The following is a 5,000-nucleotide window of genomic DNA, read 5'->3' as shown; positions in this document are numbered from 1 at the left end:
TCATCACCATCTTCATCATCACCATCATCATCATCATCCGTGTGATCGGATCCTCGGTTTTGGGTTTTTGTACATAAATGTAGTATTTTCTCGCGGAGCCATGAAACGCGTTTGTGTCCCGCCTCTTTCACGGTTTCTCTTTGTTTCTGTTAAACTTGCGCTCCTCCCCCCCCCCCTCCTCCCTCCTCCCCCTCCCCCTCCTCTCCTCTTCTCTCCCGTGGGTTCATGTTCATTCAGCTCAGTCGATGGGATCCTCCCGTCTCTCTGCTGTCCTTCGTCCTCCCGTCTCTCTGCCGTCCTTCGTCCTCCCGTCTCTCTGCCGTCCTTCGTCCTCCCGTCTCTCTGCCGTCCTTCGTCCTCCCGTCTCTCTGCTGTCCTTCGTCCTCCCGTCTCTCTGCCGTCCTTCCTCCTCCCGTCTCTCTCTCCATCATGTCGGGTCTCCGTTCGGTGTTCCTGAGTGGAGCCTCCCTGCTCCTCCTGCTGACCGCTGGTGAGTCCTCCTCTGTTTGCCATCTCCTCCATGTGATCAGTGTGTGTGTGTGTGTGTGTGTGTGCGTGTGTGTGTGTGTGTGTGTGTGTGTGTGTGCGTGCGTGCGTGTTAAAGTGAATTTATGTCACTGTAAACTGTTTAGCTAACTTCAGTCTGGACCAGAACAAAAAAGAAACTTTACTACTCAAGAGGCTAAAACACAAATCAGTCACAACAACTAGTAGAGCTAAACTAGTAGAGTTAATCCAGTAGAGCTAAACTAGTAGAGTTAATCCAGTAGAGCTAAACTAGTAGAGTTAATCCAGTAGAGTTAATCCAGTAGAGCTAAACTAGTAGAGTTAATCCAGTAGAGCTAAACTAGTAGAGTTAATCCAGTAGAGCTAAACTAGTAGAGTTAATCCAGTAGAGTTAATCCAGTAGAGCTAAACTAGTAGAGTTAATCCAGTAGAGCTAAACTAGTAGAGTTAATCCAGTAGAGCTAAACTAGTAGAGTTAATCCAGTAGAGTTAATCCAGTAGAGCTAAACTAGTAGAGTTAATCCAGTAGAGTTAATCCAGTAGAGCTAAACTAGTAGAGTTAATCCAGTAGAGCTAAACTAGTAGAGTTAATCCAGTAGAGTTAATCCAGTAGAGCTAAACTAGTAGAGTTAATCCAGTAGAGTTAATCCAGTAGCGTTAATCCAGTAGAGCTAAACTAGTAGAGTTAATCCAGTAGAGTTAATCCAGTAGCGTTAATCCAGTAGAGCTAAACTAGTAGAGTTAATCCAGTAGAGTTAATCCAGTAGAGCTAAACTAGTAGAGTTAATCCAGTAGAGCTAAACTAGTAGAGTTAATCCAGTAGAGCTAAACTAGTAGAGTTAATCCAGTAGAGTTAATCCAGTAGAGCTAAACTAGTAGAGTTAATCCAGTAGAGTTAATCCAGTAGAGCTAAACTAGTAGAGTTAATCCAGTAGAGCTAAACTAGTAGAGTTAATCCAGTAGAGCTAAACTAGTAGAGTTAATCCAGTAGCGTTTATTCCCCACTGAGTGTTTTAAAGGAACAGCCGTTTCTTGTCAGTCCGTTTATGCTCTTAACTCCTCTCTCCTTCCTCCCTTTCTTCCTTCCCTTCTCCACTTTTCTTCACTTCCTCTTCTTCCTCTTCTTCCCGTTTCCTCCTTCATCGCTCACTTTACCTCTTTTTTTCTTCTCTTTCTTTCGTCCCTCCTCCAGAAAAGGAAACGTCCCAATCTCACCGCTCTGATTGACACGTGACCTCTGGCCGCGTGCGCGCGCGCGCGTGTCACCTGCTTTTCATTTCCTGCTCCCAGGGATGAGACTCTGATTGACAGGTGCCTGGCGATGACACACTTCCTGTTTGGGAACAATTAACAGCCCGCCCACCCAGTTCCCATCAGCCTGGTGTGCGTGTGCGTGTGCGTGTGCGTGCGCGTGTGCGTGCGCGTGCGTTTCAGTCAGGGGGAAACAGGAACAGAGACGATCAGGAAGCCGTTTCAGGCTCACCTTTCATGTACCTGAGTTTAACTTAAAATAATTATTTAGTTCTTATTTCATTTCATCTAAAATGGGAGAAGTTATAAAATATATTTTAATAGTTTAACTGCAAATACATTAACAATTAATTATTAAGCTGCTAATTAGAAAATTAATGATCGATCAATTTAATGATGTTTCCATTCCAAGATGTAATGATAATAATGATGATGATGATGACGATGACGATGACGATTAGAATTGATTGTACAGTTCGATTAGGACTAAACAGACCTTTGAAGACGTGACGTCGTTTGATTGATTCATAACTTCCACTGTTTCGTGTGAACGGCCAGACGTTGTGTTCCCAGACTAACCAGTTCAGCCGGACAGCTTTAACCGCCAGCGGGTTGATTTATGTCCCCCAAACTTCACGTCTTCTTCCTGCAGCAACATAAATCCTCTTTAAGTTTCACCACAAACCGTTTCCTGCCGTTCGGCCCCCCACTGGTAGCTCACCAGTGTGTTACTGGGGGGGGCTGGGAGGCCAGCACAGGTCCAGGACCAGCAATGATCCAAGAAAGATAAACACGAAATAATCATGAATATCAATATTAAACTTTTTTTGTTTAGTTTTAGAACCATTTATTTTTAGACTTTCAATGAAAACCTTCCCTTTTTAATATTAGTCACAGCTAACATTAGCAAACCTCAGCTAACTAATGTACCAATGTCAGCTATCGCAGCTAAAGTTAGCCGCTACAGCTAATGTACCAATGTCAGCTATTGCAGCTAAAGCTAGCCGCTACAGCTAATGCACCAATGTCAGCTATTGCAGCTAGAGTTAGCCGCTACAGCTAATGTACCAATGTCAGCTATTGCAGCTAAAGTTAGCCGCTACAGCTAAAGCTTGGTCTAATGTGAAGAACAATGGTAGGCTTTATGTTTTTGGAGGAATCTTTATTCCTCCTGCAGCTGAATTTAACCTTGAAACAACAACAACGGTCCAACAATGGAGTGAAGCATGTAGAGAATGTGCTGCGAGCGCACCCAGACGCCCACCAGATGGACGGAGACCAGGAGAACGTCCCGCTGAGGAGGAGAACGTCCTGCAGCGGGACTTCAAACGGGACATATTTTGCCAGTGAAAGGGGCGTGTCCTGTAACACCACCACATCACATGACAATAACACTCATCGTCTGTCCGTCCATCAACATGCCGTGACGCCGCTAGCAGGGCAATGGCCGCTGTTAGCCTAGCTTGAGCTTGTTGGACGCTGTTAGCCTAGCTTGAGCTTGTTGACGCTGTTAGCCTAGCTTGAGCTTGTTGACGCTGTTAGCCTAGCTTGAGCTTGTGACACGCTGTGCTTGTTGGACGCTGTTAGCCTAGCTTGAGCTTGTGACACGCTGTGCTTGTGCTTTCAGTGTCGGAGGCTCAGCACGACGGCGTCACGCCGCCTCCGGACTATGACTTGGACTACAACGCCACCTTCGACTACAGCTTCTACAGTAGGTCACCTGACCTCCGACCTCCGACCTCCACCTGTGATGGAGTCAGTCAGCCAGCAACAGTCAGATTCCAAAGCAACGTTTCATTTGCTCCTGCTAGCAGACAAGCTAACGCAGACGTAACAAACACCCCCTCCGTTACGAACTACAGAAATACTACGAGACAGCAATGATGTATTACAGACAGTTCAAAGGCTCTGTCCTGTCCCGGGTCCTTGTGAGAGGACACGCGGACTCTCCCTTGGACGGTCTTTTTGCTGAAGGCTGTCGTTTCCAGGTAACACCAGCAGCGAGGACCTCGACAAGTTCAGCGAGCGATTCATCAACGAGGACGAGGAGGACGCAGGAGGACGGCAGCACGAGGACCAAGCGACTGTTACTACGGCAACGGTCAGAACAACCACAGAGAAGGACGGCGTCGACCTTCGCAGCGCATCGTCGCTTCCCCTTTCTCTAGTAAGAGTCTAGGAATGTGTCGCTGAGCTAATTCACCTCAAACTGAAGTTAATTTAATCAGTTCAGATAAATCAAATCTGTCTTCTGAGGGTTTAAATTAAGGTTAGATCAATGGCAACCTCAGATTAACTTCAGCTAAACCATGCTAATGCCATGCTAATTCCATGCTCCGCTGGTAGGTGGTATAGTCTGATTTTCTTTACTCAAGTTATTAGTTGGTTAAGTTAGTTAAACTTGACTCTAAACCAGTCCACCGCTGAGCTGCAGTTCATCTCTGAGTTAATCTCTAAACTTTCAGCACTCCCTTTTGTTTATGACAATTTGAACTGAAAAAAGGACAACAGGATAGCAACAATTAGCATCCGAACTAGCCTGACAATTAGCTATAGCACCAAATGTTTTCAATGATTCTGGCGTGAATAAAATCTAACAAGACTCCACGAGGGCTGTTAGCATGTGGTTTAGTTAGCATGCAATGCTACCATATGCTAACAATACCGGTTGTGTTCTAAATGTGAATTTGTAGCTATTTGACATCATTGAGTGACATCATGATGTGTTTGATGTCTGCAGGAAACTCGGATGCTGATCTGGACTCTGGCGGTCCTGATCGGCCTGAACTCACAGCAGCTGGGACACACCCTCAGGTGAGACACACCCTCAGGTGGGACACACCCTCAGGTGGGACACACCCTCAGGTGAGATACACACTCAAGTGAGATTGTTGCATTTAAATGAGCCCATTTTGAATGATAACAATTCACTCCGGAGTGAATCCGGAGTGAATCCGGATTCACTCCGGATTTAATCAGAATAGTTTGTGAAGTCAAGCGGACATTTTAAATCTCTTGATGTGTTAAAGATTTATCCTCATCAGCGTTTTAATCGGCTTCTCTGCAGCTGACTTTGGACCAGCTGATCACCTGATCTGAGGTGGGCGGGGTCTACATTACCTGCAGCCACCGATTCCCTCAGTGCGGGCTTACAGGGGGCCCTCAGCCAATCACAAAGCTTCATCAGCACCACTGCAGGAAAACAACAACACAATGTCATGACGATTCTCCACTTTTAAAAC

General features: G+C 45.8%; 1 long non-coding RNA gene across 1 annotated transcript; it reads left to right on the top strand.

The window, feature by feature from the left end:
* The first annotated feature begins 3,827 nt into the window (after positions 1-3,827).
* LOC137903537 (uncharacterized) lies at positions 3,828-4,985 on the top strand. The gene is made up of 3 exons (XR_011105768.1): positions 3,828-3,925; positions 4,499-4,623; positions 4,826-4,985. It is a non-coding gene; the product is annotated as an uncharacterized lncRNA (long non-coding RNA).
* Positions 4,986-5,000: the final 15 nt, after the last annotated feature.

This window comes from Brachionichthys hirsutus, chromosome 13 (genome assembly GCF_040956055.1).
Source record: "Brachionichthys hirsutus isolate HB-005 chromosome 13, CSIRO-AGI_Bhir_v1, whole genome shotgun sequence".
Lineage (NCBI taxonomy): Eukaryota > Metazoa > Chordata > Actinopteri > Lophiiformes > Brachionichthyidae > Brachionichthys > Brachionichthys hirsutus.
This window is presented reverse-complemented; position numbering and strand designations above follow the sequence as displayed.